The following is a 23,423-nucleotide window of genomic DNA, read 5'->3' on the forward strand; positions in this document are numbered from 1 at the left end:
TTTTTCCTCCCTTTCTCATTGGAAAATAGAAATCGAAAAAAATACTATACGTTCGGTAATTACGAAAATCACATTTCTCTCAAATCCTGACGATCCGTTGGTCGAAAATGAAAAGGCGAAATAAATAAATAAAATAGAATAAATGATGATCCCCAGGTTATGTTGAAGAGAAAAAAGATGGTGGTAATTTAAAAAATCTTATTTCCGCACCGTTAAATAAATCCGTGAATGCGAGAAATCATATAAATTTCCACCTTTACTCCGATTTTTATCTCCCTCTTTTATTTTCCCTCTCTCTTTCTCTCGCACACGTACAAACGTTGATTCGCTTCGTATCGATTCGCACAAAGCTTCACACACGTATTCCGAATCATGGTCATAATTTTAAAACTCGATCGGCCGTGATAATAATTACAAAAATTATCCAATATTCACTCCGCAAAGACGCGTATTCGTTTTACCTTCGAAATATTACTCGCGGTGTAAAACTGCCGGATGAATCCAAGTTTCAGAAAGAGAAGAGAAAAAAAATGGTGGGGAAAAAAATCAAAATCCCATACACGTTTCGTAAGGGCTCCATGTCGCCGGTTTTGTCTTGCGAGCACGTAACGAACTAACGACAGTCGTCTCATTTCGACTTATCTAAAACACTTTCCCTTCCGAATTGTATAGCGCGTCTCGAAGATAATATTCGGGCGTTGCGCGTCTTCTTTTCATAGCGATAAAATCTCGCGCGTTACGATTTCGCGTTTGGTCGTTAACGTTCATTTCAACGATGGAAATCAACTGAGCAAAAGAAAAAAAAAAATCTTAAAAATTAACGAAACCCACGGATTGCGTGGGATTATATTTTATTCAATCTTTTTTTCTCCTCAGATAAAAAGCCTTTGAAATTATTCTACGTCGCGGTATTTTCCAGTTATTGCTGTATTATGTCGGAAAAAGAACGAGATAGCGTCTGAAAATTCGTGTATTATCTAATTAGAAAATGACGGAGAAAAGATACAGACGTTGCGGCGTATCTACGTTAGGGTGGGCCAAAAACGAGCCCCCTCCAAACTCCAGCTCGAAGACGGATTTTTTAGCGGTCGCTCAGGATTTTAAAAAATTTCCAAAATCGTCAAAAAATTAAATCATTTTCTTCGATCTTCTTTATCGTCGTTCCATTATATTTTAGGTTGAAAATGATGGAGATTCGGAAAATTTCGGGTAGACTCTTGATTTCTAAAATTTTATCTTCGAATGTACTTCGTGCAACCATTGCAACTCGTCGGATATTTTCCACATGAAAACCGCACGCAGACGCGGGGATGAATTTCCAAATTCATAAGCGATGGCCGCGTCGATTGTATTCAAATAAACTGACAGCTGTCGATACGTTGTAGAGTTGATTCTCAAGCTGTCTATATTATACTCGTATATGTATAGTAAAGTATACTATTCCATTACTATAAACGGCGGGATAACGACGCCTATATGTATGTATATCCAATCCATGCGATTAAAATAACGACTATCTAGGAAAAAATGCGCGTTTCAAAAACCAAAAAAAATAACATCTCGATACATACGAAGGGAGATTTTTATACTATACTATATCGACCAAAAGTTTAGACACACTTGTCGATACGCGAGCGATTTTCATTCGCCAACCGGTTTTTCGGCTATTTGAATAAACATTTTATTTTACGAACCGCTTGAATGGACATTCGAAATATTGAAGATGGAAAATTTTACCGGTACGGATACGGAATGAAGAGATTTCATGCAAAGTTCGCCTTCCAAATCTCATTCATAGTACTTAAATTTACAGTACAGCGTTGAAATCTAGCTTTTTTGAACCAACCCCACTCGACGCCTCTCGCTACACGCTCGTTGTCTCGGTATAATGTCCCACCTTATTCTAACCTGACGGTTTAATATTCCTTTCTTTTTTCCTTTTTTTTTTCTGGTCTTTGAATTTTGCGAACGGATTTTGCGCTTCACGACACGGGCGATCAATTTTATGTAATCGACATAAATTCGGCTCTTATATACGCGGTTGACTGTTACAGACGATCCTCCTCCGGTTCGATCCGTGCACCGTTTCGAACGATCTAACCTCCGAACTTGTGCCGATACGTAATTAGTTATTTGTAACGTGGGAAATGATGTCCGATCTCGTGACTCACGATGCGCTTATTACGTATTGTGATCCGGCATCGTCTTCACCGCCTTCGATTTATACCGGATCGACGATGGTCTTCGACGAGTTCCTGCGGCATGATTTGAAATAAAAAAAGGAACAAAAAAAAACAAAACAAAATCAATTCGTCGATGAAAACTGACGACATACATTGGCGCGAATCCGCCGCTAAATCCGGGTCAAGCTCTCGGCTAAGATATTCGATTAATTAATGAATTAGGAAGGGAGTCGACCCCGATCGAGGTGGTAGGGAGTTTCGAACGAACCTCGACGTCGATAGCTCGCCAATGTTCGTTATGATGGAGTTGTCAAAGATGAAAGCCAAAAATATTCCCGTTTGGCCTAGCGTTATGAAGATGTCAGTCCTGAAATATCGATCGCCCCGATTACCCGAACGTCGAAAACTACGCGACACGAACGATTCGTGCAATAATGTGTAAGCTGCAGCAGATTGCGCGATACAAATGCAGACGAACAAGGTTTATTCCGACTCGCTGCGATGCCCGACGACAAGAGTAAAAATAAAAAAATCCATCTAAAAATATCTTTTGATTGCATAATAAAAAAAAAAAAAAAAAAAAAAAACGAAAAATTATGTACACAGGTACGTGGGGATCCGCTGTATGTTAGATACATATATAATCAAATATGTATGTGTATATAACTCTGGCGGACCAATCTGCGGATATGTATATGCATATGTACAGATAAATACCATATATACCTACCAATATACGTAAAGCGGGCGACTCATAAAATACGGTATGTGAAATACTCGCTGAACAGTGACAATTTAATGATTTTCGATATCCACCTATATATCTCCCACGTATGCGTTCATAAAAAAAACTTTTTCATACATATGTAATTTATTATATATCTAGCCTATACGTTACAACCCCTTGCCATTGCACATTATACACCGCGTTGAAATGTTATTTGCAATTTATTTTCAACGACCTAGATTTGACAGCGTATATATACCTATGTGCGAGTATAACGTATGTATAGTTCGGGGTCGTGACAACGAACCATCTGTTCTTCATGATCCAATTTGGAAGAGAGAGAGAGAAAGAGAGAGAAAAAAAAATTAAAAAACGACGGGTAAAACGAAACAAAATTCGAGAGAAAAAAAAGAAAAAAAAATCAAGTAAGGAAACCGGGAAGAAGGAGACATAAAAAATAAAGAGAAAAGCGATCGCGATCGCAAATTACTCTTGGCTTGCAGGAATAAAATTTCGCACGTATAAAAGAAGAAGAGTGAGAATAAAAGGAAGGGAGGATGGGAGGGTGGGAAACGCCGTGATATTGGCACTGCAATGCACAGCAAAGCGCCGATTCCTTCCTACACTTATATTCATACAGCAAAATGTGTCAAACGTGATTTCGCAGAATTGGACTGCGGATATCCCACCTATATACCTGTATATACGTTCGCCAATATATTCGCAGCCGGGGAAACGAGGAACAAAGTTACGCGACAAATTTCCGATTATTTTCAGAGTATTCCGCACCAGCATCCTGCACAATGTATCGATCTGCGATGAACGGATATCGAGACTTGTAGATCGAACGGATAAAAATAGAATATCTAATAAGAATCCCCCCAGATTATCTGAAAATTTTGTATTATTTTTTTTTAAACAAACATTGTCAAATTCGAAGAATTATTTTAGCTATATTTAATTTTTGCGAAAACCAAAAATTTCCTCATCCATCTCTTCCTTTCATTTACCGTTTCTCTCTTTCACATATCTTACTTATGTTATATCTTCTACGTATGTACGTACGGTATCTGTGTTTGTCTCTACAAAAAAAAAAATGTATTAAATTCTTCTAGAGGGAGGAAATGTTCTTGCCGATTTATATTGGCAAAATCATAATTCACTGCAGCGGTGTGCCGCTGCTACTATTGCTATGTGCCGTTATTGCAGACTACCCTTTTACGGAAACTGGCTGAAATAATAAATCCAGATTTCCTTCTTTTTTTTTTCAATTTTCATCTCCACATTCTTTCTCTCTTTCGCTCCATTTTTTTTTTTATTTTTTTCCCATCCAAAAGAAAAGGATTACCTATCGTAGCCGATATAAAGCATCTGAGGGCGTGACGATTGTTAAAATTACATCCCGAGTGATTCGAGTAAAAAAAATTTCCGAATCGGAAAACTGAAAAATGAATAAATGAAAAGTAGTAACGTTGCAACGATTTCTCGCTGTAGAGAGAAAGGGGTGGAGAAGAAGTAAAAAAACAAAAAAAAAAAAAAACTGGTGAAAAATTTGAGGCATACGACACGGGCACGTCGTGTACTTGTGCTATAATAATCAAAAGCCTACAGAGGATACATTATCTTGATTGCGAAAAAGGAGAAAGAAGGGCAACAAATCCACCCCTTGTACGGGAATGCGCATGGTCGATTCTTTGCATTCCTCAACAAGCCGCGTATGAGTCGCTATAAAAAAAAAAAAAAAAAAGAGACGAGGAGACGTGCGGCGCTGCGGGAGGTTAAAATTCAAGTTCTCAAATGTGAAAGGACTTCAACACCTCGCGCGAATGTGAGCAGAAAAAGATGGAAGATGAGTGGCGAGAAAAAAAAAAAAAAAAAAAAAAGGAAAAAGAGCGAGAGAAAGAAGAGGAAAAGAGGAAAAGAGGAAAAGAGGAGAGAGAAGTGCCGCTGATATACCTTCTTCTGTGGCGGGCTCATTGATTTATGGGGTCGTGAACTATCTCGCGTTTAGAATTTTAACGAGGGAACCCAAGTTCCACGGGTTTTTCATTTTTCTCATCCTCCTTCTTCCCACTTTTTTTCAATTTTTTCGTTATTTTTACACCCTCAACAGTGTATACATAAGTCAGGGGAGTAACGCGTTGCTATCGTACCAAAGCAGCGTAACATACGAGGGGTAAGAAAAAGGAGTTCTCAAAGATCAAAAATTGATACACCTCTACCGGCAGGGTCAAAAATTTGTCAAAAACTCCGACGACGTGCGCTCACGGGTTTTCGGTCGATATCGCTGTCATCGTTGTTTTTGCGACGACGACGACGACGACGACGACGATTATTGTTATTTAAATGATGCATTGACTCACCAAGTTTCACATCACCGCGTATCGTGGTGTCAATTTTGTTCCAGCGGTCGATCATTGTGGTCGCTATAGGAGGGAAGTGGCGATATAACATCATGTAAAGTATGCTATATGTATGTATACGTGCATGCACATGAGTATTTTCGAGCGGCGCGGGTTAGCGGATACCCTATCGTGAGACGACGTTGTTTGCTATGCGTTCATTGACAATGAGATTTTCGATAGATTTAGCGACCACTGTTATGGTTGTCCTACTATAACTCAAATATTTGCATTCAATTATACCTGTACGTATCCGTGTATATTGTTACACGGTGCATATATATCGATACTCGCGCGCTCGTGTGTCGGATTAAATGAATGTAACATTTGACCCGTGCAACGTATGGCTCGGGTTTTACGTTATTTCCACCGGAGTAATTTATTTACAGGACGAAGAAAAAAAAATTAAAATCCGCCAGAAGGGGAGAAGAAATACGAACCTGCGATCCGGTGTATCCGAGTACACCGGACTCGTTTTTAGAAGTAATGGAGAGAAAATTGATTCCAAATCAATTGCGGATACCGAGAACTATAAGATCGATATTACCCAGATAGCCGTATTCCACGTGATCTATATTACACCGCCTCGGGCAAGAACGTTGACCTGAATATCGATAATTTCAACGTCGATGCGTTTGACGAGAGAACCCTGCCGGCGTTCACCTTAAAACTTTTATCGAATAAACCTCGTAGACTTGCACAGTCGACTAACATTGAATTATTGAAAAATTTGAAGATCTTACGTAAGGTGAAGGATGTGCAAGGATATCATTATTTGAATACTTATTGATTTTTGTGACGTTTCAGCCGATCAATTTTGTACACCTACAGCAGCATCGCCGTATAGCGATCATAAAACGTACGTAGAAATTGGAATGATCTCGAAATAACACCTCAAAATATCAAGGAGATACGGTGGGGAATCTCACGAGGGGCGGGAAGGAAGGTTGATTTTGATTTTTATCTTTTCGAAAACACTCGAGAAATGGGTTATTTGAGTTGGTGAATCCGCGAGGAAGTAAGTTCCGGACATAGATTCGTTGGTCGTATGATCCTTCTCGGTAGTTCTCGAGTCGGTATGAGATTATCGATACCATACGGAAGTTGTCCGAATCTCCGGATGATAGCCGTGTAAATACAAACTTCCTGCAGAATCTGCTGTACAACTTTGTTATACTATGGATCGGTACGACATACCATTCCAGGTTGCACCACCGCCGAACATCTCAAACTTCGAGGGGAGTCAGTATTCTCTGTAACAACCAACGCGCCAGCTTCTTCCACGAACGCGATCGGGGCAGCGACATCGGAATACGCAGAAAAGGAAATAACCAGATTCATATCCGAGTAGAATAGGAATTGAATGGACCGGAATGAATAGTAGTTCGTTCCGTGCGGTAGACGAACGTAGTTATAAAATATAAAGTCCCCGGTTAATATCACGCTTGATTCGCGGTGACTTTGACACGACCGTGAGTAGAAAACCGGAAGGGCCAGTGAACCCGTAAAGGTAGTTATCCTCTTGCGCACAATGAATTTCTGATCGACGGTTTCTGATCGCGGGCACCTGTAACGAGTTTATCCGCGCGAGGAGGAGCAAGAAATAAGGATGAGAGAAGACGAAAAACCGAATCTGCGCCGCATCAGCGATCAGGATACCTAACCATTGTCGTGCAATCGCAAATGATCGGGTTCGGTATCGAGTTATCGCCAACTTTTCGCTTTTCGGACTAGAAAAATTGAGATATCTCGATGCGAAAGATTCGTAGATCGACAGTCAAAAACTCTCGACATGCGTGTAAAATACATATAATGATGGGAAATTAAAAAAAAAAAAAATTCAAACGTCGAATGAAATCCAATTACGGCGTGCGCGGTGCTAGTTTCTCATTCTACTCGGGATTCAAATCTTTCCGGCAGTCGCCGACTTACTTCGCGATTCAATAGAAAAACTTCATTTTCAAATCCATCGCGACTCGTCGACCCGTCTGATTTCAACGAGTTACGGTAAAACGTAATTATCGATAAGACCTCACAAGTAGGTAAATTACAAAGATGACGACCTGGATATACTTGTTCTTGAATTTTGCTCCAAGCCAGATTAGAACTTTTCACTCTCACAAACGTATACCTATTATTCGTAGAATAATATTCTACAATGCAACTCTATTGTTGCTACCGGGTATATAATACATTGCGGCGGACTTCGTACATATATATGCACAAGTATATACATCGAGCGTACATGCAACAGCAACATTTCTGTTGGCCACAAGTTTCCACTTTCTCTCTCAGTCAAATTCTCTCTTTCTCCCTCTGGAAGGGAACGCAGTATATTTCGAGCTAGCACGAGTATATTCGTTGCACTGTACACCGTACGTACGAATGCATATAAACGCATATACAGTGAATTTTGTAGGGTTGTGAATATATAGACGTAATGCATTCGTGAACGTAGAAGTGTCGTATGATATACAAACATATGTAACGTAGTGAAAGAGAAGTATAAGGCGAAGGTTCTAGGTCGAAGGTAGAAGGTACAAGTTGGAAGGTAGGTTCGCAAACGCGGATTGTGCAGGAGTTGAATAACGTTTTATACCTATACGTATAATTAGGTATATATACATATGCACGCATAGACTATACCTCGCCAACGTTTCTCGCTGTAATTAACAAAACTTTGCGCATATAATATATTAGCGCCAGCCTCGCGCGCCGTTGTATAAGTAGCTATACTCTCCAGGTGTATAGGTACGTAGACCGCTTTTGCAGGTGGCGCATGGACAATTAATATTAGCTATTTACAAATTTCAAAGAGACAGAGAAATGGAGAGTATAAAAATTTACCTGAAAACGCACAGCTCGCTCTCCATCGGACTGCACCGGTCGTGGCAAGATAGATATATAATATATCAATTATTTCAAACTAAATTCGGTTATTCATTTTACAAATTTTGCGCCAATTCTATAAAACTTATTCGTATGTTCGCGTAGAAAAATCTAACGTTTTTTTACCGATTCACTATTCAAATTTCTAGTTCCCAGATGTAGGATAATACATATTTTAACTTGACACGTACACACGCGCGTTATATACGTAATGAACTATAATATGTACACCTGTATCCTATCCCAATAAATTCTCTATTCGTGAATAAATAACGTAAACGTTACACTTTTGAATAAACCAAATGCCATTAGATACATCAGCAGTGTGAAAAAATATATGTATACCTACCTATACCGTATCGGATGTTACCGATAGAAGATGCATCGCACGTTGCCCGGGCAGAGCACATTCCTGTACTATTATGTAATTCCCGTGTCTACCTTATAAAACATGTACAATTACATACGCGTATTCGAAGAGAAAGAGATGGGCATTTCACGGTTACATTGCAAAATGAGCGTTAAAATAAATTAAATCGTAATGTGACAAAAATAGAAATGATAATAATATGAATACGAATTACATACGACGTAAAAAAAAGCGTCAGTCGGTCCATATAGGTACGTACGAATGGAAAGAAAAAATAGGGATGAAAATGGGAGCTGAGCAAAAAATAAAACACAATTCTCGGCTCACAATGGAACTGCGGATATAAACGTATATGTATACACCGACGCGGTCCAAACTAGATTTACACCAGGCATCACCCATTTGACAAATGGATATTGAGAATAACTCCGCACTGCACCATACGTCCGATGGATATACATATTGTACATACGGTATACTCGTACGTTGAAAATATATATCAATAGTATCGAATTATTTTTGCATTATTCACATGGGATACATACTATATGCGTATGGTATTGTTCGAATATATAGACGGCGCGTACGTAGGTGCACCCTGTACGTTCGTGCACATAAATAAAACCAAACTACTGACGAATTATGACCCCGACGTCGACGAACGATGAACCCAAATTTTTTGAATTTATCACATGCATTTATTCCATCGGTATAAACATATACATATATCTACCGGGTTAATTTTTTCGTACCTCGTACAATATTTTCACCGTCACTGTTTTTCCACAATTTTCGATAGCGTAGAGAACTTGAAAAATAGCAACAATTATAGTAATGAAAATAATAGAAAAAAAAAAAAATTACAATAAACTGTAGAAGAGAATGAAAAAAGGTGGGGAAATGAACATTTTCGATTCTCTGTTGAAGGAAAATTCACACGCGAACCTCGCTGTACGATACGCTACTTTTTCCCATATGATTGGAGGCTGGCCAGTAACGACGTAACATCAATTTTGAACGTATACGTATATGTTAATTTATCTTCCGCCATTCTTATGGAAGTATTGAAGGGAGATATAAAAGAAGGAAAAAAAAATGAGTGAAGAAGCAGACCCGCGACATGGCGGGATATAGGTATATCGGGTTCGGTCGTACTTCTTGGGATTACTATTAAGAGAGTGTATCAGGATTTAGGGAGACTGTAAGAGCATGCGGGGAAGGAAGCAAACCGGCTAGATGGTTAGGTAGGTTTGGGGTGTATAAGAAGAGATAGCCTATACGTTCATATTACCCATAAGTCTCTCGAAGAAGAGTCAATTCGCTCGTTGAAATTGGCTCAAGAGAGGCTATCTCTCGGTAGTCACCCCCCCAACCAACCTCTTTCTTTTTACCGTTCTTTTTAACCAACGAAGAAGGACGTTAAAAACGAAAAAGTAACGATGCCACTGCCAAACTACTGAACAATATTCAAGGGAACAAAAAACTTGCTCTTGAATTCATGGAAATTAAGGTGGTTCTGGATACCTCAATTTTCATTTTCGATCATTCGTAAAACACAATTGTTGACATTAAAATTGAAATTGAATTTTGTATTTACCTGCAATGTGAGAATATCTCTCCGTTTTCAGTCGACTGCCGTGCAATGAATCACTGTAACAAAGAAGAACAAAAAAAAACCAATTAAACAAAAATTAGGTAAAAACATCTAAACAAAATGTGATTTCAAATTTGTAGTACCTACAGGGCCCCGAATTACGTTTAATGCCTGAAATTTCACAGACAAATAACGAGATATCGGGTGTAAAGAAGACGTAAGACCCCGCGTTCTTTTTCCTCTCCCCAGAAACGTACAAAAAGAAAATAAGGAGCAAAGCGAATAAAGGTGTGGAGAAGAAGAGAGGCGAAGAAAGGAGAGAAAAAAAGAAATTGGGGAGAATTTTCCTCTTGTTCTAGTTACACGGTTAAGGAAGGGATTTAGTGTCAATGGAAGATGTAGAGTGGAATGAGGTGGATGTGGGTGAAACCCGGGCGAAACTGATGGGGCGAGGGGAATCGGAGTCACACAAAGTTTTTCAAGGTTTTTCTCCGATTTCCTCGAGCCAACACGCTTACCGAGGTAATCTTACTTTTCCAAACTTCTCACGGGTAACGTTATATGCCAAAAGGCAAAGGCGCGTCGCAAACTAGGCTTCGCAGCTTCCGTATACCTACTACTACTGCATTTCTCTTCCGCGAAAGTAAAAATAAATATCTAACGCTATGATTGACGATATGGAAAAAGCTCGCGATTCAACATGACGCGTGCCAGCGTACCAGAAAAGAAATAAAAGAAAAGAAAAAAGGACAAATTTTGATCGATGGTATCCCGTGTGCATTGATCAATTCTTTTTCGCGCACAAAGAGCATAAAATTTCACTCGCATCGGACGAGGTAGAAATCTTCGTAACAAATGGGGGTGGGTATGTAATTTGAGTTTCAATTATAAGCCGAACTTTATAAGTATGATAATAAGAAGAAGGCGATTGCTGTCCATTGAAAATTTTGTGAAAAGGGTACAAGTTTTGCGGTGTCAGGTGACAATTTATATCGGGTATACGTGTCGTTCAACTAAGAACCAAAGCGTTGTATATGTACGTGTTGAGGTACACGCGACGCGAAAAGCGGAGAAAGTTGAAACGAATAAAAGGAACGAACAGAACAAGAATAAGAAGAAGAAGAAGAAGAATAAGGGAAGCTGAAGCAACGGAGACGAAGCCGAAGAACGCGACGCAAGATATGAGAAACTTTGTACGAAGTTAGCAGGGAGCCTTTCGTCCCCATTTTCCGGCTTCTAAAGGTTAGCGCACACGTACAACTTTCAACTCGCACAGAAATTTCTATAGCGTATTCAACCGTTTTATAGTTACAACCCCAAATACAGCTATTTGCACAGCGTGCATGTGTGCTTCCGAAGTTACGTCACAGCCAGCCTTACATACGTACGTCGTATTTATACAAAATTACATTTCTCACTTACATGATTCAATGTTGACTGTATTATTTTCTAATCAATCGATCCTTCGTCACGTGTGAATTCAAATATTCCACAGCTGCCAATTTTGGGGGAAAAAAAATCTTTCGAATTCCGAAAACGTAATATTCGCCTCTAATGTAACGAGATCGCATTTCTATGCATCTACACGTTGTATCATCATACCTAACGATTTGCTCATTACTTTTGCGTATAGTACACACGTATATAAATTTATATCTACATTAAAATTAATGATTTCACTCTCGCCGCAAATTGGGTATATAATTGTACATACGTAACATACGGTATAAAATGATTATACTAAAAGTAAAACCTGTACGGCTGTGCATGTTCCATAGCCGCAGTGAACAAGGTGAGCATCGCATTACGGTATCATTAAATAACCGTTAATATTAATTTTCAGTTCCCATTCACTCGTCTCAAAATATTACGACTCGACGTACAAAGCGCTGTGAGAATCGAAATTTTTTTTCCTCATATATAATTTCTCTATAATAAAAAATAAGAAAACGTCATATCCGGTGATTTTTTTCGTTTCATTTATTTTCATACATATACCTACCGATTTTAACCTCTGCACAATAGAGAAAGTATTGAAAGACGCGAGATATTTTTCTACCGAGATCATCCGCCAGCCAAATAATCATCGCCACGAGCCATTGTACTCAATTAATTCTTTTATCCGCGACTAAAAATATAAAGAAAAAAGAAAAAAAAAATATGTAAAAATTAAAATTTCATTACAGTTTCTACATACGACAAAGAGATGCTCGTCACCGTCGCATGAAGATGTACCTACGTACGTTGTATATGTGTAAATCTGTGCACATGTATGGTATCTATATACATATATATGTAGTTACTCCACACACTCGCACGTAAGTATATTATTTTTTCTTAGGTCTCTTTTTGTAATGCTTTTTTTTTTTCAAGTATTATGTTACATACCCACTACACGGTAAAGGTTAACGACCGACGGAGATGATCGACCCCAGAATTAATTTGCTTACGAAAGTGCGGCATATTCTTCTTGAATATAAGAGAGGAAAAGAAAAGAAGTGAAAAAAAAAAAAAAAAGAGAAGAAACTTTTTATGCACGTTATATGACATTATCTTTCTTTCCAAAATTTTACATAATAGATGCGGCAGATGGATATGAATGTGCAGAATACATATATAGTATATAGTATACGTGTATAAATCTGCCTGTTTAACATACCCACGTGAATAACAAGAGCCAAATGATCGATTTCGAATTTTATATAGTACATATAATAGCAGTCAGCTGTGATGCCAAAGTAAAAATCTATCAAGAGCCGATCAAAATTCCTCCGGCGTGACACACGACTATTCGTATTGTGAACGATGTAGATTGATTCTCACTCAATATCTCTTCAAACCGCAAATATTTATAACCGTCGGCGATTTCATCCGAAGAAAGAAGAAACTTGAGTGAAAAATTAAAGAGGAAAATAACGGTGATTAAAATAACAAAAAAAAATAAAATAAAAATAAAAAAAACAAGTTTGGAAATAAGAAGTGCATTCGGAACATTTGCCAAGAAAATGTCACAACAAGTTAGAAACACGGGGGTAACGGGCGTGAGACGGTAGTACGGTATATAGCAGTAGCGATTGTAGACGCTTATTAAACTGGGCTGTTTCTTAACGTTATTAGAGATACTTAAACAGCAATTCAACAGGGAGGAGAAGAGTATCGCAGCCATACTACTACTCCCGGCCATCGCTATGGAAGCGCGCGTTCGCGTTATATGAGAATTCTAGCGAAAACACTTTAGTTTAAAAAGGTGTGTCGGTCGGTCTCCCCGGGACAACAAGAAAGTTAATTAAAAACGATGCAATACAATTATGCTGTCTGTGCAGCAGCTAGGAATTTCACTAGTTAAAATCATACGGTATAGGTATAGGTATGTCGTATGTATATACTTGTATATATTCACGCGTACCTATAAAACGACCTACGGCATGGCACCTTTTAGTAGTGTCCGCTCGCATAATAGCTACTGCAAGTAAACTCATTTGTGCGATATTAAGCAATAACGATTCGACCAATATTTTTGAAAAAACAAAAAAAAATAGCATTTTTTTGTTGGTTAGGACGCTTATGCTTAACATAGTCGGAATATTTCTATACCCGACTCGAGCGAGTTTTTGTTAACGTAAAAGTTGAAAAAAAAGAGAGAATTTTTCACGATATGTAATTGTCATTGACGCACCATACGACGATTGGTCATCTACGTCCGCAGGATCACTCGATAGCTGACCGAAGACTGGAGCGAATCTAGTTTCACCTTAACGCAAAGGACGAGGAAAAGCAAACGAAGACATCTGAGCCAACATTTGTTCGATAAGAGCCATTGCGGTATAGCGGTAATTTTGCGAAGTTGGTGAATATCGATGTGCAGTACATGAATCCATATAGGTATACCTTGTCAATTTCCGTCTTATTGACTTGAACTTCGACCCCTCCCCCCCCCCCCCCCTTCTTAGCATACGACGTCGATGCGGCGGCGAGGCGTCTACTTATACCTCACTCTGTACGGCGCGCGATTACGCGAAACTTCGAACTTGGAAGAAGTTGAAAAAGGAGAGAGAACTTTTCTTCTTCAAAACGAAAAGAGTAAAGTTCAACTATCAGGACGGCAAAGGATCAAAGTTGTACACGTATGGAGAGACTCGACTCGTTGGCTACACCAACTATCATAGGATTTCCGTAAAAGACTCTCGTTATCCTATTTGCAACACCATTAGCCGAAGTTTCGACGATGAAATATCGAATGGAACTAGGAAAGATAAATGCGACGGGTGATAATATCGATCGGTTTTATAATAATTCATTATCGATGGTCACCGATATACAGGATGATGATTTTCCAGGTGACGGATCACTTTATAGACGCGATACACACAATTGGACACATCTATGCTTTCAAATTTGCGCAACCGTCAAACGTTAAACTCGTTCAATATTTCAACGCTGCATACGCGGTGGATATCTGGACATTTCAGATTTGGAAAAATTATGGATGCACTCAGCAGTCAGGTGCATAAAAAGATACATAATACCTGCAGAGAAGCGAGTGCCACGGAGCGAATTGCATGCACTTATAGATATATCTACCATGTACAATTTACGCGGTCAACGGCGAGTATTGGAAATCAGTTATGTGCATTGGAAAATTATTAAGCTTTCACAGGTATATGCAAAGATATACATAGCTCTATGTATGAGTATGATATGCGCAATACGTGTATACATATATTCGTTCGTGCATTCGATATGCCATATCTTTTCCACCGACTCGCTGCACTTGCCGCTGGTTCAGCGTCATCTTTATATATAGGAATGTGAAATTTAATGTGCGCTTTTTTATCTCCAACGGATATGGGAGTAGGTAGAAGAGGGAATACGTAAACCGTGCGGAGATTCATCTTTTGTATAATGTGTATTCAACGGAGTCGGAGGCGCGATGCAGTTTATTTTTCGGCGCAAGTACGATCGCGAAAGCTGATAATTCGGGGGAGAGGCGAAGATTAAAGGGAGGGAGGGAGAAAGAGAGAGAGAGAGAGAGAGAGAGGGAGAGAGAAAAGGGGGGAAAAGAGCGAGAGGATAATTGCGGGGGAACCTAGGCGGAGAGGTTTTTCGCGGTTTGAGTGATTCGACTCGTTGGCTTTTGGGGTTGAGTCGAATGAAAAGACGGACCATCGGCGTTGTGCTCCCTTTGCTGTCTGTTCATCTTAAACGTCATTAGTTCTACCCTACGGGGTGGCCCCCTCATTCATCCATCACTAACTACCACAGTGGCTACGATCCCGCGATTCCGTGTGCAGCAAGCCGTACAGGTATAGTAATCTTGAGAGCTGAAATCCCCGAAGACGGTATAGGTATACCCTACACTCTTTCCCGATCCTGTCTTCAAGAATAATCTTCATCCAGCCCCTCGACCGCATGAAGAAAAAAAAAAAAAAAAAACCAACGACGAGAAAAGTAAAAAATCTTCCCTGTAACCGAAACATTCCGAAAATTATACTCGTCGATTAATTTCTTGAGAAGCATATTGATCGTCAATAACTTCTGCAGATAAGGCCTAACCTGCGAACTACCGAAAATTTTCCGAAAAATCAAAGTTTAAAATCTGGCAATAGCTTTGGTTCGAATTGAACTTTTTTCGAAGATTCAATTTCTCCACGCCCTCGGCAGGGTAGATACGACGAAGGGTACATGGATTCGAAGCATAACGATGTGGTGTAATACCCAGAATTATAAGGGTCATCCTACGGAGGCGAAAAAAGCAAAAAGAAACGAGAGCACACCCTTCCGGTTGTTGATTCTTTGGGGCTTATCGAGGCGGGCGTTGATCTTCCAAGGATTTGTGGGATACGAAATTTGACGGTACGCGAAGTGCGTGTTATATCACGGCGGTATGTGTGTACTACCCAGTTTCCAGTTTACAATATATGTATATATAAATCGCGTGAATCGTTAGGAAGCGTGCGAGTTTCCAAGTCGTCCAACTCCGATGATGGATAGACCGGAGCACCCTTTAGGTCCTAAAATGTTTGCATAGGATCTCGGCGCCAACGTCACATCTCCCCCCCCCCGAACCTCGGTATAGAGATAACATATTCATGGTGGTCTAGTCAATATTAGGGTATAAAAGGTATGTATACCTCACACTCCTGTACCACTGCCGCTGCTCTCGGTGCTGCCATTTCAAGGAGTAGACACTTCTGTCAATGTCATATAACACGAGGTGACCTTAGTTAAGAATTTTATGAAAAACTATAACTTTCGTGCAAACGGAATCCACCGTACAATCATCATCTGTCACGATGACCCATTTAAAAACCGCGGTACGATTACCGTAATTTTCGGTTTCCAAATGACGAAACCGATTCGGAAAGACTGGAGAAAAAATGTAGGAGAACAAAAGCGAACCCGAGGGTGAAGTTTCCGAGCCAACCTACCGGTGTGTGCAAATTTGACCGTCCATTTCTGTTTCATTTCCCCTCCCGAGTTCAAAAAATTCTGGAACTCCTTCGCGAGTGAAAATGGAGTGTTTCGGATATAAGGTGTTAGATTTTCGGAGTAGAAACCGGCGTCGGTGCGGACAGTGAGTAAGCGTAGTTGAGTTTCGGGTCAAAACTGACGAATGAAAGGTACCATTTTCGGAGTTTCTTTATCGAGTGTATGCGCACACGTTCCTATCGAACAACTGGAACGTAACGGTGAGCGTGGCCATTCGTTTCTCCCGTGACAATGTAAATTCGGCATTGTTGTGTGAAAAATGTTACTGTACCACAGGTGACCTCTCGGGTTAAAGACGTCTTCGACGAATGGGTAGGAGGTAGATAAAGAAGAAGTGGATTTGGATGTGGTGTGTAGCCGGTTATGGATTCGTATACATCCCAACTCTCCGACCCGTCCGAGAGCCATCCCTCCGCACAACTCTCAAGTTTCACACACGTACGTACATACATTACCGCATTCCATTTTCGAGACGAGGTCGAGGACGCGCGTCGTCCGCTGCAGCGGTTCACCTACGTCCGTATACGATACAGTGTGTTGAAAAAGGAGAGAAACTTTCTGTGAACAGCCCAACAACGACTGTGTATAGCGTGGTATAAGTATGTGGTAAAAAAAGAGGGAAAAAAAAAAAAAAACTTAAAAAAAAAAAGGAGGAGTAGCACGAGCTGCTGTAGGAAAGAGAAAAAGTGCTAAAAAGAAGAAGTAGGTATAGAAAAAAAGGAGATGAGGAGCCGCTTTGTTCCCGCCAGAGGTTCACCGGTGCCTATTGATCACCGGGAAACATTTTCCCGGCCTTAACGGGGTTGGCGAGGTTCTGGACCGGAGGATTCATAGTTTTCGATACCTCACAAAAGAATAAAATTCACGCGGGTTGCGTGAACGGGGTAAAATTATTCGCTAGAATTCAAAGACTATCGAACTCCGAAGATTTTAAATTTTCCATCGAACCGATCGATTATTCGGCTTTGATCGTCTCCTTATACCGACACGAACCTTCCACAGCAGCAAACAAGAAGACGGGGTCTGTGAAGGAAGATAAAAAATGAAACGAAAAAATGAAATAAAATAAAATAATGGATCTTCCATTTCCTCCCTGGGGAGTGCGCGAGCGGAAAGCGAAGTTCGTGTAAGGTTAAAGGTGACGAGCGAATCACGACCGCGAACAATAATTCTCGGAAATTAGGGAACGTAGAAAGTCCCCTCGGTGTCGTATTTGGCGAAGGGGGTTCGGGATCACAATTGCCAACCGCGCCAGGAGCGCACAAAAAATACAAGAAAAAAAAAAGAAAGGAACAAATAAGAAAAATCAAATATGAATAAATAATATAAAAAAAAAAACCTCAACTCGTACGCTTCCATCTCAAACACAACTTTCCCCTGTAGATATAAAAATGTATACCTATACTGATATACAGAATCAGACGTCGAGCGGTATATAAGCAAGGTCGTATATGAAGGTCACACGGTTTGTTACGTAGAACAATAAAGTGGGGAGGAAAAATGAAAGAACGAAAAACGAAAAAACCAAACAAAAAAGAAATCGTTTGCGAGGCGAGAAAAAAGAAAGATGGCTCCCGGTGATGCAGCGATTGAGAACTATACTCTACCGTTTTCTCGAGTTTCTATTTTCTTCGTGTTTTATTTCTTTTTTCGTCAAGACCCTTGAGTTTAGGGGTTCTGCCCACCGAAACTTGACCGCTCGAAAATGCTCGACTGATTTAAGGACGAAGTTGAAACTTCTGGAGATGGTGGAATTTTTTGAAAGAAAACAGGAAACGACGAAAGAGTATAATTGTTCAATAATAGACGTTACAGTGTACGATGATTTCAATTTTAAATCGAATATCCTCCTCGGTGAACATACGTACGAACAATCTTCAGTTGAAAGTACAAGACGAACGCGCGTGAGAGAGCCATCTTACGTTTTAGTGTAAACGTCTGACGGTTAAATACCGCGTTTCTGCAAACGTGGAATCGGAGATAAAATCTAACAGGTGTGCATGTACGGCTACTGTCAAACAAAATGTGAAGAAGCGAAACACCGTTTCGTTTCCCGAATTCTACGATGCTCTAAACATGTGAAGTGCGTTCGATTCGCGTTATTTTCCAACACTGTATAGCCACCACATCAGATTAAAGATTTGAATTCGACGCAACGGAATTCATTCGAGAGGAAAGTGATGAAACATTGAAAGAAGATAATCAAAGGACACGTCCGAGAGAATTCCCTTTTTTTCATGTTCTTATCAAAATTGGGGCTGAATCCTCATCTCTTTGACGAAAGTTAACCATGGATTTATCTGATACAAGTGAGGATAATGAGTAATGTCCAAAAGTTTATTGTTTGTAAGCTTTTAGAAAGGTTTTGTCGGGATGAATTCAGGGGAAAATGGAGAGAACTTGTCTTGGCACGCCGCGGCGCTATAGTATTAGGGTGGCAAGAAACAAATGAGATCAGACGAACGCGCAAACGAGCGATGAGATGAAGGAAAAGTAAAAGGAGCGAAAAGACAACGGTAGAGAAAAAAAAAAGAAAAAAAAACACACCCCGAAAAAAGTTACCTAATTATGATACCGACGATCAACGCTTTTCTCGTGCGGTTTTAACAACTTTCTCGCGAGATATCTAGACAGTGTACACGTAATGTATATATGTGGATACTTTTAACTATACTGTATATACTCATTAAATATAAACGTGAATTTACAAAAGCTTATTTCACCATCTAATTATGCGTTACGCTAAATGAGGTGAGACGTGATAATTTGTTAATTGTAGATACGCCCAGACTGACCTAGCTGCGGTTTTGTGGCTGCAGAAAAGAGGAAAAAGAATAACGATAAAATGTTAAGGTAATTAATGAAATAATAAGCTGACTGAGTAAAGTGTATTACAAACGTTTTGTTGTTCAATTTACAAGATTACATATCTGTACTTCTTATTATCGTCGCAGTTTTTCAAGTTGTCTTTATCGACGTAATATGTTATTCGTATACAAGGTATGCAACAGAAAGGAGGAAAAAGAGAACGGCCGGATATAAAATTAACGAACGAGGAAAACACAAACAGCTCAACGACGATCATTGAACGAATAAAAATTGAAATCGAATTGTCAGAAGCCTTTTTGCAGAAACTGCAACTCGTTCTTTCAGATTCGTTTACAAAAGAGTTCCTCCAATAGGAGGTGATTAATTTATCAAAAGTACACAGCTTGTTCGTCGAAGAGATGTGGATGAAAAAAAAAAGATGTTGACGTATCCGAGATAAATAATCGGAGTGCACACAGATCGGGTGATCGCGTCGAAAATGGGAATCGGGGAAAAGGGATGAGGGAATCAATTGTCGACTCCGAGAAACGGAGAGACGTGCGACATCTGCAGCGTAGTGTCCCTTCGTCATAGGGTCCGGGCATTGGTTATATACGTGCAGAGATACGCCTACACGGTATGTGCTTTGGCTCGGCTTTGGCGCCTCGTCAGGCGTAAACGAGAACGGTATATATCGTAGGTATACGTAGTACGAATAAGTGCAGAGTAAAAGGCGTGGGAGCGCGAATGAAATAGAGATATTGGAAGGGTGTATAGAAACAGGAAGGGGTGGATGACTTCCGGGACGATTTTCGCCATCCGCGCTACTAGTTTAGGGACGAGAGGTTCCTTCCAAAGTCGAAACTCTCCTACTGATGATCTCGACTGCGTCGTAACGTCATATTTTGAAAGGGTCTCACGGATTTTATGGCAAAGAATTCCAGCTTGGTTGTCCAGAAAAGACTCGGCGAGTACGAGTGAAACGACACCAGAGAGAATCGCATCGGTTAAACGCGTAACGTCGACTTTGAAATTATCAATTTCGATTCCAAGGTGAAAATAAAAACCTGTTGAGGCTTTTTTTTTTTTTCTATCCCCCGTAACGAGCGGTATTGATGTGATATGATTGCTATCATTATTACCACTATTATTATCAATACTCGACTTCTTATCGATAACTCGATTCGACTTCTGACTTCGCTAGCAATTTCAAAGTAAATTGGATTTATCGTTTCCTTTTTTTTTATTTTTTTTTTTTCCCCGCTTCGCGTCAAGCTGATTACGTTTCTAGAGTTTATTTTCTCAAGGGAGTAGATTATAGATCTGCCGCTCCTCTCTTTGACAAATTTTTGGTTTGAAGGAGCACATAAGTGAAACAGATACTGCGCGACCCGTCACGTCCATTTTGTATTTACGTTGAAACTGCCGTTCCGCGAATCGAAAATGATTCTTTAAATCCAATTGAAAATATATTACGTCCCCTGTTTGTACGGATATTTTTTCGCAGCCGATACAAAAGTACGCGCACGCGGGCGGGGCATTAGTTTTTTCCCTGGTCGCGTAACGAGTAAAAGCCTCGCTTTTGCCCGTTTGCACGAACTTCAAGAAGTCATCGTAACGTACCGTACGCGACTTTGTTTGCCCAAGTTACATATTTGCACGAAACAGCCAAGTTTCGGTCGCCGTTGCTCCGCTCTCGCAAACCTTCCGCGACAAATCTGAAACACGACGCGTACGTACACCACGTGTCCGCATACGCGTTTCTAATGCATGACACCGTCACGGGCGGAGAAGAAAAAGAAAAAAAAAAGAAGGAAATAAGAGAGAGACTTCTTAAAGAAATTATCGCGACTCGTATAATCATCCCCCTTGATCGTTCAATTTTTAAACTCCTACAAATTTTTTGAAGATAAAAGCAACGCGACTCGTTTTTTCGATTATGAAAAACTGTATAAAAATAAAAAGCGGTCTTTTGAAAATGGCAGCAGATCTCAATTTTAGCGTACACTGTATGAAATAATTCCGTGCGCACCTCAATCTTTCTGGTTGGGTGTGACAAAATTTTAATCGACCATTAGGCTTCCCGGTTGGCAAAATACTCCGAGACAAGATAAAGAAGAGAAAAAGGAATTAGAGAAAGAGGATTAGAAAATTAGACGAGACGTAATGGAATCGAGTCAATAACAGGTTGTCGTTTAATTCGTCGCGTGACTAGTAGAATAACCGAGTGCCCCTGTGTTTAGAATCCTCTCACAGCTATTCCGAAATCTAGACCTTAATTGTACGTTTTGTACTTGTACCTGGGTGAGTAAGTAGCGTAGCTAGAGACCGACTCAAAATTTAACACCTTTCAGTTCTAAGTTTTATTTTATTTTCCTTTCTTTCGTTTTCGTTCTTTTCCGCAACGACGTCAACCAAACCGCGCCCTCCTTTTATACGCTACCCGAAGTTCCCGAGCGTTACATAAAACCTTACGACAGTGCATAATTATTGTCACAGTACGACTTGTAAACGCAACGTTCCACGACATTTTATAAAATTGTTTAACTGAAGTCTTCAACTACATCTCGGATATCATCCGTCGTCGAATTTTCGAAACGATTGTCCGTTTGCCTACGGTGTTACGTCATCGGGTATGTCATCGGTTCATTTATTCTATTACCTTTTTACGACTCTCATTCGATTTTCTAACAGATCTTGAAGACGTTTGTTTATATATTACACGGCGATCGTCGTATGAATGTAAAATTATTTTTTTCTCCTCTTTTCTTACCATGGGAGAAGATATCTGACCTTTCAACGACACACTTTCCCAGTGGCGTTCTAGACTCACCTCAGGCGACCCTTGCGGACTCGCTTGTGTACTCGTGGATCTTTCGCTGGTGCCCCGCCATTGAGATCATTATTCGAGATATTGAATATACGAAGACATAGAAATTGCATGAAATACGTAAAAGGAAATCAAACTGTATGAAATCGTGGCATGTAGGTAGTTAACTTTCGGCAAAAAAGAGACGTGCATCACGACCTCGGTGATAAATCCGTCCGACTCATCGGCAGTTCCAACGATTTTACGGCTTCCTGTATAGTAACGTACTAGTCGCATCGATCGGCTCACGTAGAACGCGAATTCAGATAAAAAAAAAATCCATAAAAACTGAATATTTGTAGTTTGTAATTCGCAGGCAACGATCGATTCAGTTTTTCCGAAAAAAATAGAGCGATGAGTAAATGACTAACTAACCAAACAAGTGAACTGCTGGAAAAACACACGTGCGAATGTAACGCGTGTTGTTTTACAAAATTGATTAATGTCTCTGTCGAAATCGGTACGAGATTTTTTTTTAATTTTTTCTTCACGATTTAGTTTTTACAATACGGGGTTTGAATATCATTGAACATCACGCTACACTCTGTGCATACTACGATATACCTATCCACGTATACATATAGGCCACCGAGATGATCTATGAAAAGGGAGAGACAAAAAAAAAAAAATTTGCACCTGAATCTGAATGGCATCCAACCGGAATTCCAAAGCCTATAGCTCTCCTCGTTTTTAAATGTCAGTTAAATATCACCATTAATGGCCATGAACAGCACCTAACGTATGCACATGATAATACTTTTTCATAAATTGCTTCTAATCCAAATGGAAAAAGTTTTTTTTCTCGACTTTTAAAACTATTTCGCGATTAAACTTTGTATGGAAACGAAAATTTCTTACTCGCATAGGTAATGCATCTCTGAGAGTAATAATAACTCTACATATATAATATCGCGAAATTCTATCAACTATTCCAAGGTTACTTCTCAACATATAGGCAACATATAGCAGCGTTATACCCGCCGTCGATCTACGCGGAGTAACCGAAAGATGAGCAGCTTTTATTTCTCGTGATAAATAATATGGCTAGCGCTGTAATTATTTCATCTAGAATTTCGCAGCTCTATTGTGTTC

At 39.8% G+C, this 23,423-nt stretch overlaps 1 protein-coding gene across 3 annotated transcripts in view; it reads right to left on the minus strand.

Moving 5' to 3' along the window:
* LOC105683508 (putative polypeptide N-acetylgalactosaminyltransferase 9) overlaps nucleotides 1-23,423 on the minus strand; it is a 160,509-nt gene that overhangs the window by 65,848 nt on the left and 71,238 nt on the right. For all 3 annotated transcript variants that reach the window (XM_048657361.1, XM_048657347.1, XM_048657353.1), the window contains one exon: nucleotides 10,169-10,221. The gene's annotated coding sequence lies outside the window, so the exon portion shown is untranslated. The remainder of the gene's footprint in view (nucleotides 1-10,168; nucleotides 10,222-23,423) is intronic.

Source organism: Athalia rosae, chromosome 1 (genome assembly GCF_917208135.1).
Source record: "Athalia rosae chromosome 1, iyAthRosa1.1, whole genome shotgun sequence".
NCBI lineage: Eukaryota > Metazoa > Arthropoda > Insecta > Hymenoptera > Athaliidae > Athalia > Athalia rosae.